General features: G+C 39.1%; 1 protein-coding gene across 1 annotated transcript in view; it reads right to left on the minus strand.

Moving 5' to 3' along the window:
• Positions 1-14,584, minus strand: part of CHRM3 (cholinergic receptor muscarinic 3) — a 415,689-nt gene that overhangs the window by 178,574 nt on the left and 222,531 nt on the right. The window contains exon 4 of the mRNA XM_081299117.1: positions 13,546-13,642. The gene's annotated coding sequence lies outside the window, so the exon portion shown is untranslated. The remainder of the gene's footprint in view (positions 1-13,545; positions 13,643-14,584) is intronic.

The raw sequence follows: 14,584 nt of genomic DNA on the forward strand, positions 1-14,584 counted from the left end.
AGTGAACAGAAAAACTGAATTTCATTGAAATGAACATAAAAGACCATTTTCTTCTCAAGACACATATTATTGTGTGTACAAATGCCAAACACATACATGGGCCAGTATGCTGCTGAATATGTGTATTTAAAGAAGAAAATATTAATTGGGTTTTGCGCCTACGGCTGCCAGGCTCTGCTAGAAATGCTGTATGTGTGTTCTCTGCCCTTTGCCTCTGCACCGAGAGCATTCTCATAGGTCTCATTTTAAAGATGAGGCAACTGAAACTCAGATTAAAGATCTTACCCTAAGCCACCAGGCAGGTGAAACCCAGGTGGAGAACACCAGTGTCCATTCTCCAACCAAGACATATGCTGTCACCCCAGGGACAGCTTACATTTTTATAGCACTTTCAGTTACCAAAAAAGACAGCACTTGATATTTTTCATGTATGATTTTCTTACAAGCCACAGGGCAGGCAGCATTCTCTTTTAATGATACAGCAACTGGAGTTTGGGGAGGTTAAGGGTACTACCCAAGGCCAGGAATTGGGCAAACAGCAAAATTAGGAACAGAAATTATGGCTTCTGACCTCAAGCCCAATTATGTTTTTTCTACCACTTGACTAAGATGGCATGTGTGTTTGCCATAGGTCAATAAGGTTCTTAAGAGGGAATGTGTTATTGCATACATGGAAAGGATAGAGAAAATGTTTAATTTAGAGGCAATCCTTATCAAATATAATGCTGCCTACAGAGGCAATCCATTCAAGATACTTAGGGCATATGAATTGTGGGTATTCTCTAGCCTAGTCCATGAGCAGGTGAAGTTAAATAACTCTGTAAGTCTAGTTCAAAAATCTATGAAATAACAAACCTGAACTATTTCAAAGGTAATGGAAAGTCTCTCTTAAAAATAAATTTTAAATGTTTCCTTTCCTTTTTCCTTTCTGTGAATATGGCTACTCTGAGAGAAAATAAGTTCAAATAACTATAACACTTGTTTTTAAAATTCTCACAGTCCATGTTTGAATTTTCACCACCAAAGCTCCTAAGGTGAATATAGGTCTGCATTCTTTCCAAAGAGTGACTGTAGCTGAGCTCACAGCACTAAGGAGGGTGACTTAGTCATTGGCACCCACCATCACCCAGATTCCTTGTGAAGGAGAAACAAAATAAATGCACAGTAATCTCAATGTGGCAACATGTTAAACAATACACTAGGTTTGCCCAAGTAACAATTCATAAAATACTATCTTCATTTGTTAGTACTTTATCATCTAGTAAGATACTGTACAAAATACTAGATAAGATGTTAAGATACCATTTCCAAAAATAAATTTAAATTTCAAAAAATAAAATAGAAACATTTTTTAGTAATCAATTCTAATTTTATCTGAATCATCATTTCTATTTATTATCCTCCAATCCTGCAGTTGGTCTGCAGGATAGATGTCAATGAAAAATAAATATATAGCTTTTAAAAGGTAATAAAAATGACACTGATGAAAATAAAAGTGTAGAACTTTATTAAAAGTAGTTATGTATATTGTTACTGTAATTAAGGGATAATGACTTTTTACATTAAAGATATAATTCAAGATTAGTGTGATAATTTTAGATCTCAGTTTTATGTTAAAGTATAAAGAATGACTCAGAATTCTTTCTTTTATTCCACTTTTATATGCTCACTAATGTTCAAGAAACCAGAGGACTTTTATCCCTTTGATTTTTTAAAAATAGCTTTAATTTATTCATTTATTTTATGTGGTGCTGAGGTTTGAACCCAGGGCCTCACATGTGCTAGGCAAGCATTCTACTACTGAGCCACAACCCAGCCCCAATCCCTTTGATTTTTAAGCCCAGAATCTCAAGGTAAAAATGAAGTAAAACACTTAGGAATCAGAAGGAGAGAAATCATCTCTGTGTTCTAGCATCAACCAGCAACAGAGTACTAATTCCTCATCATGCAAAAACTCATGCTCCGTGACACACTTGTTACTAATAATGCCAAAGACTTTCTTATTTCCTGGAGCATCAAGCCTCATTTAAGAGATTTAGAACTTGTATGGTTCATTTGCACAAGGCCCTTGTATGGAAACAAAGACATAATCCCACGATTGCCATGGTTGGGCTTCCCATTAAACTCTGACAAATCATTTGTACCAGTTCTTTTTAACCCTGGGAGCCTCTCTGGGCCCTGGGAGAAAGCAAGGCAGAGGAGGTTCTTATATTCATTATGTGACTTCAATCTTAAGAAAACATTGCCTTCTTTGCAATCATAGTTTTTAGGTTCAAATTAATCTCATTTGTCATGAACAAAAAAAGTTTGAGAGAGAAAAGGAGCTCATGGACGAGGGAGCATGAACTAGAACAGGCTACCCAGACTTCCTGAGTTCATGCCCTATCACCGTGAGTTGTACAAAACACAGTATCTTTCAACCTTAACTGACTCATCTGCAATTTTCAGAGCTCAACAAATCCCAGTCCCAACGAATCCCCAAATTTTCCAGATGATACTGTATCTAACTAGAATCATCAAGAGTTTTCTACATTCAATTATAAATTCTGTAGCAAATCACTAGTCTTTGAGTCAGTTCTTTGATTGACGGCGATTACTCATTTCAGCCTTTCATTTTTGGCATTCATTCATTCACAAAGGACATTGACTGAGCAGCTATTACAATCCACATGAATGCAAAAACATGAACAAAATGCTTTAAATGGGAAAACATGGCGGGGAAGTCCACGTCCTGGAGTGATCTTCCAGACAGTGCTGTCCCTAACTCAGCGCTTTTATGGCTGACAGCCTGTGGCACTGAAGGCAGGCACTGGATCACTAACCTTCAACTATTTTTGGTATACGGAAAAAAATCATCTCCAAGTAGGTTTTAAATTTCTGCGTGTTGATTTTTTTTTTGTCCTTAATTTTCTTAAACTCCACACACACTGAACAGTCTGATACCCGCACACCATACAAACAACATAAAGCTGACTGCATTGCAATGCAAGTATCTCATGTATGAATTATTGTTATGTGAAACCATCTTCCTGAAACATGATTTTTTGTCATTCAGAGGTAACCTGTCTTTTATGCCTTTTATTCACATTAGAAAAATAACTCCATCAGGCGCAATGGCTGAAGGAAAACCTATAAATTCATCACGAATCTCATGTCACCAAAGCTCTGACCAAGTCCCAATGAAGGGCGTTCTCCACTGCCCTCCAAGCAGGACTTGAGGCTCTAACGGGAACCCATTGGAGTGAGGATTGGCCGGAGCCTTCCCTCACCACCTCACCTTGCCTAGCTATCCAAAGTCCTCCTCTTTGACCCGAATGGAGATAACTCTAAGAAAAGCCTTCTCCAACTTCTCAATTAAACCAATTCAAGACTAATGAGATTATGATAGTTGAGGAGCTAACTCTTCTGTGTTTGTTTGGCTGTTATAACAAAAGGCTCCTAGGTGGCTTAAATAATACACATTTATTTCTCACAGCTTTGGAGATTGGGAAGTTCAAGATCAAGGTTCTGGCCAATCAGTTCCTGGGAGGGGCTTTCCTACTATCTTTCAGAAAGCCACCTTCTCAACTATGGCAAGTCGTTTTGGGGACAGACACAAAGAGATCTCTTTCTCTTATAAGGCCACCAATCCTATTGGATTAGGGCCCCACCCTAATGAATCCATCCAACCTTCATTATCTCCCCAGAATCCTTCACCCAAATCAGGCAAATCAGGGATACAGCGTCAACATAGGAAGTTTGGGGATTTCACAATTCTGTCCATCACTCTCGGAAAAGACAAAACTATTAGTATCTTGTGAACAAGAAGGGGATGGAGAGAGTCTAATTTGAACTGTATAGACATGATTTTGTAGGGGGCCAAAGGCCTTTTCTACAAAGCAGTGTGAAGGAAGTAATGCACAAGAATGCCTTGCCCAGTGTGAAAATATAAACACTGTACATGACCTGGCTTCTTACCCCTGAATGCACTTAAGATGTGTAATTCTGGATTGTGTGAATAAAATTCATGGAACCTGTTGGAAAAGATTCAAGAGTCAATCTGAAGTCAGGATGCACCAGAGCCAAATCAAACAGATGAAAATTCTATCTTCTTCTTGGCCCAATGCTTTGTAAAATTAAATGTCACATCTCTCTAGTTCTCACTCCTGTTATTTCCCAAGATCCACCTTCAAGAAACTTTTTTCCTTCCTCTAACATAACAACCTCCCAGCCTGTGATCGCTTGCTTTGTCTCTTGCAGAAAGAGTATAAGGATGACGCTCTTCTCTCAAGTAGCTTTTCACCAGCTTTGAGACTGCTGAGTTTCCTCTTGGCAAAGTGCCTCCCATTCTTGAATTTTCCTGCCTTTTGTTCTGCTACTCATCTTTTTGATTATTGCACAAAATCTTCAAAGACTCACTTTTCTCAGAGTTATGGAACCAATATACTCATTAGGGTCTCATCAGCATTGAGCACAGCACAAGGATCACCTGGCACTCCCTGCACTCTTTTGACAGTAGCTGACAAAAATTCAAAACCAGGAGACCCAGCAGTTCCTTCCTAACCTCAGCTGCTAGTTCTTAGTCAAGCGGGGTTCATTTTTCAGCATTGGAACTAACCACAGACCTTCGATTATTTTTTATATGGAAATCTTCTCTAGCTAGATTTTAAATTCCCAAGTATTGATTCTCAGACATTAGTTCTTTTAGACTCCATGCACACTCTGCCCCAGAGAAAAGCCTGGCCCATGTGTATGCAAAATTCTCAGGAAGATGAACAACATCATCATCACTGACAGGGTCAAGTGCTTCTAAAGACAGACGCCCAAACTCATCTCACGGCTGGACTGATTCCAACCTCTGAATATTTATTTATCTGGAAGGCAAGACTGTTTTGCTCAAAATGCCCCAAACTGAAATGACCTTTCAGATTCAACAGAAAGAACCTGGAGCAGATTTCAGGAGAGGCGTCCAGAGGAACTGACCTGAGACACTGGTGACATTCGACTTTACTAATTCATTTTGAGATCATTGGGTTCCCTGGGACCTCTTGCCTCAGGAGTCTTGTCAAAACACTGAAATAAGTATTCTTTGATTTTCTGGCTTCACAACTGATCTTTCCAGACACTTAGTCATTAGGGGACATCCTCAAATGGTGTGCCTGAGGAGGCTGTAAGCCTTGAGCTAATGTGGATGTTCTACTTCAAATGCGGAGAGAAGCCCTTGTCCACTGTTCATACACACATCCAAATGAGGAGACGTCATCATGATTGAGAGGAAAAGGGGAGCACCACACAAAACATTTAGAATTCATTTAAAATGATGCTTGGCTATTTTCTCTCTAGAACAATATTTAAAATGTGAAATGGATGGATTGCTGTATGATGAGATCCCCAGCTACTCATGAGGGACACAGCTTAATGTCATTCTCATCTATCTTCAGATAATGGCTTAATAGTTACTTTCTCAAACTGACATTTTATTTAAATTAAATGGAATGCCTGGCTTTATTATCTATGCCTTTTGGCTCAATGATAAGGAGCTCGTGGCCTCTGACCTTTAAAATATTCTTTCTTCTTTTTTTTCTAAGAAACAGGAGAATGTCTTCACAACACACGGAGTGAGGTAAAACTCTTTGAGCAAACACAGAGGCATTTCCATAATGTTTTCAAAAATGACTCTCAGAACCAAACCCTGGAGAGTTCCTCATTCACTTACCAGTGCTTTCTTCCTATAAGTCTGATGGGATCCTACAAGTTTAAAAGGAAAGCCAGCCGTTTCCGGGAAATCACGAGCCAGCCCTTCCAGGTCCACGCTGCCCAGCTCCCTCTCTATGACCCTGGAGGACTTGCTCCCTGAATGGGACCATCTTCTGGCTTCTCCAGCCTCAGAGTAAATCCCTCCAGCAGCATCCAGCCCCAGCCCTGGAGCTCCTGTGGTGGAGCCTGACGAGCTGTACCCAGGGGTGCGAGACTGCCGCTCTCTTGGCCCCGCCTAGAGACCACTGCCTGACCAAGGGCTTCTGCTTTCTGCTGCCCTCAGCTGGGGTCCACATCATCATGTTTCAACCTCAGGCACTCTGCAGTTTCTCCTTAACCCTCTGGATCCCTGTCTCCCTGGACAGTGCAAGTATATGCTGAAGTATTTTGTTAGAAAGAGATGAATTAGATTTAAATATATGTTTAAAAATATTCAGCCACTGCATGTCACACAAATATTTTGAACTTTCAGGAGCACCAGCACAAACATCAGTATACAGCTCTTTACAAAACATCTGTATACAGCTCTTTCCCCAAAGCACACAGAAAATCATTTTTTAGGAATTTCCATAAAGGGCTAATTTTTAAGACATATACTCCTATGTTTAAGTGATTTCTTTCTTAGAAAGTACTCCTTCATGAAACATGCTCAATTTATGTTCATATAGCCTTTTGTGGTAATTATTTTGCCTGACTGGGATCAATTCAGGAATTGCAGGAATTATGTCCCTCCAAACTTGTTTTCTTATTAGACCGTGGAAACAAATAGGAATATGAACCATTGGATTCTGGGTGGTATGGCAGGGAAAACCTACTGGCTTTGAAGAAAATGAGGACTCTATCCCAGAACTCCACGTCTCTCTCTGAGAGTGAGGTGACCCTGTGAGCATGTTCTAGGACCTTCTGAGCTCAGAAGCATGGGCAGTCCCCAGGGTCTGGTCCCTTATCACTTTACATGTGCTTCCTGGGCAAGCTCATGATTTCCCAGGCTTTGAAGTGACCTATGGTAAGATAGAATATTCCAAAATCTTTCCTAATTGGGCAACTCCAGATACCCTTGCCTAGGAGACTCTGCATATTTATATGTGCCTCTCTTTACTCTCTGTGCCCTCACTAGAGTACAAACCCTATAAAGGCTCCAACTTTAGTGCCTAAAAGGGTCTAAAAGGCTGCTTGGCACAGGATAGGCAGAAGTCAATAAACATCTCAGAGTCAGGGCCTCTCTGAAAGAGGAAGAGAATTCTTTGAAGACACAGTGTAACACTGATGAAATAAAGGAAATTCCTCCTTCAGATAGGCTTGCTATATTTAGGGCACATTTTTATGTCTTCTAATGTGAAGCATCATCAAACATCTAATTCATAAGCACTGCTATTTTACGATTCTTTTTACTCTTATTAAAAAATCCTAATTAGAGACATTTACATTTTTATTCCTGTTTTTTACTCTTTTATGTAGATGTTTACATAGCCTGAACTCTAATGTAAATCTTTCTGTGCACAAAGGAAGTGCTCAAAGCAAAGTCAACACATTAATATTTTATTACTCTGCATTCCTCCTGCAACTTAAATTTGTGACATTTCAGTATAAAATTCTTGATTGAAAAAAAAACAGAAAAATCTCATTTTATATTTTCAACAAAATAATTGGTAACATTCGAATAAGTTACATTTTCACTTTAATGGTTATAAACACTCCCAGGGAAAGAACTGGAGAATTTTATATACATGTATATATTTTTAACAAATACTGTAGTATCTTCTCATAAGTATCTTCAGATTCTAGTCTTTGAATCCTTGATTGGCTGTCTTGAATTTATTTAATCAATGGTGAATTTATCATATTACTACAACCAAAGTGGCATGTTCTTTCATTCTAATATCAAAATCAAGAGAATAGGTGATATTGCAGTGCCAGGTTCACCATCCTAAGAATACAAAATGAATTAAGGACTTTAGAAATGCCTGCATTGCGAAGAGTTGTTCTGCTCTTTAAATATCATTTTTAGCCCCCTAAAGTATTTCACAAAAGCACCTCCATTAATACTTTTTTACCTCAATATAGTTATATGCTATATATAAAGTAAGAAAGAGAAAACACAAGTCTCTGGGACTATAAAAATTCTAATATTATTGCAATAAGAGTATCTTAAGAAAAAGGATTAAAAATTTTAAAATATTGAGAAAACACAGTCCAGTGGTTTATAAATGAAGGAAAAAAAAAGAAAAAGCTAAGGAAAAGGTTAAAAGTAACTTTAGGATTTTAGACTGGATATAGGAAAGGAGAATATAAGTAGACTTTAGAATAAAAACTAATTCAAAGACATATAGTCTCTTCAAAATGTTAGTGGCAAATATTATTTTCAAAAACTTAAAATGTTTGTATTAAAAGCAAACTTTTAATGCCTATTCAAATCACCACTCTTGGACTCTTCCCTTGCCTAGTCATGGAGCAAGCATTCTGTGTGCTTCATTTCACTGGGTCCTCTCAGTAGCCCCTAAGTGGGCTCTGTTGTCCTCATGGGCAGAGAGGGCATGCAGAGGATGAGTCAAGAAACAAGGACAGGCAAAGAGCACGTTTTAATCTAGGGTGTGAACCAGGACTGCTAGAGGTAAAGCTCACGCCGTCACCACGGAACTGCTGACCCACTGTATGAAGGCACTTTAGACCACAAATGCACGGATGCACGATATCACCTGTCTCAGAGGAAGATGGACTCGAGCACGAAGCATGCACGGTGTGTTTACTCCACGTGAATAACCTTAGCTTTAGACTATAAATATTGTATTAATGATGGTTTGAAGAAAGTTAAAGAATTGAGTCATTACATCTTCCTTGAAAACCAGCTCGGTAAAATAGTTTTGGGAAAAGAAAAACAAAGCAATGTTTTTAAGTTAATGGGATATGTAGATACAGATATCTATTACTTGACTGGATAAGAGCAGAAGCTATGTGATAGTTTACAAGTGTTCCTGCTTTTGTATCAGACTAGTTTACAAGGATGCTACAGAACTTTTTCTCTTAGTGTTTGTTCACATGGATCTAGCAAAATTGTTAGAGATAAGAGGCCTCAATCAGGATTCTTTAGATTAGAATATATCCTCAAAATGGCAGAAACAAGAAAAAAAAGGCCTTAAAGAAAAAAATATTGGGGTAGGAGAAATGAGAAGCCGGTAACCATTCCTTAGTAAAATCAAGATAAGCTGCTAACAAAAATATTAGTTTTTGTGGCCTTTGGCTCTGCGCAAGTCCTTTAAAAGTGATGCCCAGCTCTTTGCTTAGCAGAGCCTCCCGGATGTGTCTATAACCTGACGAATCTCCATTTTTATTGCTCATTGCTTTATGTGTCTATTTCATTGGTTAAGTCTGTTCCTAGCTGTGGTGTAATTTCATTTGCTTGTGTTTAAAATAAAAATGCATCTGAATTATCCATTTACTCACTTCACAAGTATTTATATAAGTCTAACATGGTCCAAGCATGGAGGAGGCTGGAAGAGTTCATTTCTTTCTTCTAAAATAATCACTCTTAAGAGTTACTATAAAGTGCCCCCAAAATGATAGGAATAAAAAAGGTTGATATGATAGTAAGTATCTACTGACAAATGCACATTTTTGAGTCATTTGGTGTGTCAACATAAAGTAATACAAATCTTCACCATCAACTCAACATTATCCAGTGTCCATATTGTACCTGCACTGTAATAAAAACAGAATACACTTCCATTTTACATTAGATTATTTTAATAAATCCTAACCAATGGTGCTTCAGTTTCAGCCAACCTCCCTGATTAAAGGGAATTAATGGCAAATGAAAAAAAATGGTAGAATATGCAAGGTAAAGTACATTCAGCCCAAGGTTCATTTCAGACACCATTAATTCCCCTCCTGCTGACAGTTCCATGTGGTGGCTCTATGATAGATTTCACAGAGATTTTAATCTTCCTTTATTTGGAACCTAGACACTCAGGGATACAAGGCATTTGGGAAAAAAATGGCTTTACATTATTTGAAAAGCTTTGCCTGTGCTAATATGTAACACTAGATTGTAAGGGGCATCCATTGCCGACTGAGTCCTTTCAGAGAAATTTCCAAAATGGCATGAAAAGAATCTGTGACCTCATTACAGCTCTGTTCACCATGGAAGGGAGCTGTACACAGGCCAGTCCGTCTTGGTCCCCAAAGGGAAGAGAAAGACATTGCATGAATAAGCAGTGCTCCATAATATGTCTCCAGGGATGTTCAGTATGTTTGTGTGTCTCTGTATTTTAGTCTCCATTTCTATCCCAAAATAAATATTTAAGAGAAAACTTAAAAGGACAACTGTTTTCTTAAACTCAAGATAGCTCCACACAGGCCTATCCTTTGGGCAATTTAGGTCCCCAAATGCACTTCCTCTTCACTAATGAAAACAGCTCAGGGTAAAGAAGCAGCTGGGCCTCAGCCTTAACTCAATACCAGCTGGCTGACTACCTGCCTTGGTTGGTCTCAATTATCTGAACATCACGTGAACAATTTCACTATTGTTTCAACACAGGGCCTTGAACTTTTTTTTTTTTAATAGTGAAAACCATAAAACAGTGATGGTTTTTTTTTTTTTTTTTTGCTTACCAAATATTTTTTTTTCTTGACATATTATATTTCATACATTAGATTGACATGGGTTATGAACTCCCAATTTTACCCCAAATGCAGATTGCAGAATCACGTCAGTTACACATCCACAATTTTACATAATGCCATATTAGTGACTGTTGTATTCTGCTACCTTTCCTATCCCCTACTATCCCCCCTCCCCTCCCCTCCCATCTTCTCTCTCTACCCCATCTACTGTAATTCATTTCTCTCTTTGTTTATTTTCCCATTCCCCTCACAACCTCTTATATGTAATTTTGTTTAGCAATGAGTGTCTCCCTTCATTTCCATGCAATTTCCCTTTTCTCTCAACAGTGATGGTTTTAAAGTGAAGGCAAAAGTTGTCACCAGTATGAAGTCAAAGTTGTCACTGTCCTGCTCCAGCAGTGCTGACGTGGACCCAGATTTCCATGCAGCTTTGGTAGGGTTTGAATTTCTTGATTCCTTTCTAAACCCTGATGGCAATAACGTCACTATGCCTCCCAGGGTGACTTTTCTGAAGAAAACTTTCTTTTGACACCCCTGTCACCTCCCTTCTGATGGTAAATGCACTAGATACCATGCTAGGGGGTGAAGACTAAGTGCAGTGGCTGAAATAATACTTTAGGTAGTCCCTAGAGAAAAGTCTGTTCCTGCTGTAGTTCAGGTGGATGTTAGGAGGTACGTTATCCCTTGGTGAAAAGGATAGTCATCCACATGTCTGACAGCAGAAGACACCTCTGGTTCTGTGACTCTGCCTGAAAATTCACCAAGATCAACTTATTTTGCTAAGTGAATCATTCAAGTACAAAGGAAGGACATTTAGTGAACTTTGGAGGCTGCGACATGAAGTTAGTCTCGCAATAGTGTCACCACCAAATTATAATATCTCTTTGCTCCTTATGGTCAAGTGAGATGGGGACACAGCTTGGGTGGCAATTTATCCAACAGTCAGATTGGGCAACAGGCCAGAGAAGAAAGCGGAGTAATCAGCCTTGGTCTCTTCACTTGCTGCTTTTAGACCCTTTCCTCTATTTCCTCCTAAAACTTAAAAACCCCAGGACTCTGGCCTTGGGCAAAGCCTGAACTCCGGTCCTTTGTTCAATGTATAAGTGATCCTCATCCATTATTATTATTACTATTATTAGTCAGGAATTAACTGATACTTTCCTATAAATATGATTATTCTGGCTGCTGGGCCTAGGATGGATTGAGCAGGGACGAGGTGGAAATGGGAAAGAGAACCAGGGACTCTCGTGGAAAACGGTACAAGAAGGAAGTGGTGAATGTAGCTTGGACAAGGGTGATGACCGCCAACACAGAGAGCCGTGAAGACACGGGAGACGGGCTGCATGTCACAATCGTCTGAGGAAATGTTCAAAATTCTGCAGCCCCAGCCTCGGTATCGGAGGCGTTGATTTAATATTCTGGTGGGAATTCCAAGCACAAGTATCTTTTCAAGGTGAAAGATGAGCCCTCAGGATCAGGGTGGGCTGTGGAGAATCAGATGGGCTGGACGTGGGGAGAGGAAGGAGAGGAAAGCGTCTGTAGGACCAATAGATTCCTGGCTGGAGCAGCAGTTCAGTTGTGCAGTGACTGACAGAGGAAGAGATGGATGGGAATTCAGATCTCCTGTGAGTGTCCTCGTGTTATGTTTTTTTTTTTTTTAATATCACATATATCAATTATGTGTAGCTCAAAATAAGTACAAAATAAACAAATTAAGATATATCTAACAAGTAGGCAACTAGTTGAAACTTCTACCTTAAGTCATGGTGGTAAAACTCTATTTTGGATGGAATGTAAAACTCTTTGAAATTCCTTTGAAACATGGCCATTAATTACTTGATACCTCACTAAGAAAAAAGTTGATCAGGCACATTTGGGGCATTGCAATTTGGGGTTGGTTTATTTCCTATCCTTCCACCCCTCTTCCCTCCCTCCTTTCATTTTTTTCCTTCTTTCCTTCTCCCCTCTTCTCCCTTCTTTTCATTTTGGTTTTTTTTTTCAGAATTTAATAATAATAATCTTTCTAAGATTGTACAAAAATTTTCCCAAGGTCATTGTTAAGTGGTGGTGGTCTTAATTCTCAAGGCTGCGTTACTTCCCAAACTCAATTTTTAGCAGACTGGTATTTTTTCTTGTTGTTTGTTTATTTTTTTCCAAAATTAGGATGAGCAGGGAAGTCATTATAGAGTTTTACTTTTGAAAATACAGCTTATAGAGATTTGGCATTTTTCTAAATTTATATTAGCATTCAACAATGCTGTATTTCTGATAATATTTTAGCAAGTTGAATACAAGCAAGCAATGACTTTTGTAATAAAGTATCTCCATAAACCCCACATTATGCAATTGACTCAGGAGCTACAAGGTTTATAGATGTGTATGTGTGTGTGTGTGTGTGTGTGTGTGTGTACCTAATACACCTACATACACATACATATTTGAGAATCAATTTCAGAATCTTTCAAGAGGATTCACTGAACAATAACATTGTCAAATATTGTATTCTTTTGTTTTATGTCATCTTTATGTCATGATATACCAAGGGAGAAATTATCACAAAGTCTTAGAGATCAAGGAATCATTCATTAATTCAAGTGTATAGTCATTTAGATTCCGAGGTATTACTAAGTTTTCTCTAACTTGAACTAGGTTTTTGTTTGTTGAACAGAGAGAAGCTGGTATCTATCTGTCAGGATTTTAAGCTACAGATTCTGTGCTTACAAACATACCAGGGTGACAGTCCCACTTCAAATATTTGATCTCCATAGTGCAGATAAATGTTATGGTTTTCAGAACCATACAAGTAAATAAGCATAGGTGTTTTTTTTTTTTTTTTTTTTTTTTTGATGCTGGGGATTGAGCCCAGGGCCTTGTGCATGCAAGGCAAGCACTCTACCAACTGAGCCACATCCCCAGCCCACCACACAAGTATAGAATTGTCCTTTCTTGAAACTGATGTTCTTCAGTTTGAGTTCCCATATATCCAAGAACAGGAAGGGGTCTTCGGGAATCACTATGTCAACACATGAACTTCTAGGTAGGAAAGACAGGGTTCATCTCTGACACATGGCCTCTGCAGAAGAGATTCCACCCTTGGTAGTCAATAGGAACAGATGCACACTCTGCACTCAGAACCTGCATACTCACAGAATGGGCGAGTGGGCCAGAGGGCGCAGAAGGCTTACATACCTACTTCAGGTGGGATCATCAAACAATCCAGTGTGTCAAGGGCTGTTGGCTGGACTTTCCTTGGAGAGAGAAACCAGGTGCCATGCCACCATAAAAGCTGAAAATCAAACAAACAAGGAAGGAGTAAATAGGTCTGAACCAGATAATAGGGCAAGGAGGATACTCAGATCATGAAGCTGGAGATGGAATTTTAGTTAAAATGATAGATTTCCTAGGTGAGGCTGCATCCCAGCATTTCCCAAATGTACCTCATCAAGAAAGTCTTGATGCACGTCATTGTCCTGCTGCCTGAGAGCTCTGCAGCCATTAACAGGGAAACAACAAGCTCATGAATCCTGTCTGTTGACACAGATGCATCTCTGTGGTCTTCACACAGGGCCACATGGGCTCAGTTTCAAACTTGCAATAACTGCAAGTATTTCATAAGCTTTCCACATTAACTAGTCCACACAATGTTCATATATTCACATCACATATACAAAGAAGTTAAGATTTGAATATCTCTCTTCTAAAACTCATGCTAAAATGTCATTGCTATTGTAATTGTATTGGGAAGTGGGTCCTCTACCGGGTGATCAGGCAATGATGTCATAAGGGCTTTTCACAATGCTGTAATAAAAGGGCGAGTTTGTGCCCCTCCTCCCACTTGCCCCCTCATCCTTAAGCCTTCCTCCATGTGACCACACCAGAGTCTTCTGCCATGTGATGAAATAGCAGAAGGCCTCAGCAGGTGCTGCAGGCCAGTATTGGACTTCCCAGCCTCCAGAACTGTTAGCAGTTCTGCCCAGTTTGTTCCATCTGCAGCATTTTTGTTATAGCAGCACAAAACAGACTAAGAAAAAGCTAAGTGTGAGATGAGTTTCTCTCCTAAGTTTTATAGCAAATAACTTAAGAACTACTTGCCTTACTAATTTAGCTTATTTCAAGGCAACAAATATTTGAGTTATCATTCATTCAACGGCCACTGAGCTTAGAATGAAAGGGCTTGGTCTGTCCTCAAAAAGACCTCGTCTAGTCAGGCAGGACATAAGTGATGCCA

The sequence above is a fragment of the Spermophilus citellus genome, assembly GCF_964194105.1.
Source record: "Spermophilus citellus genome assembly, chromosome: 6".
NCBI classification, from domain to species: Eukaryota; Metazoa; Chordata; class Mammalia; order Rodentia; family Sciuridae; genus Spermophilus; species Spermophilus citellus.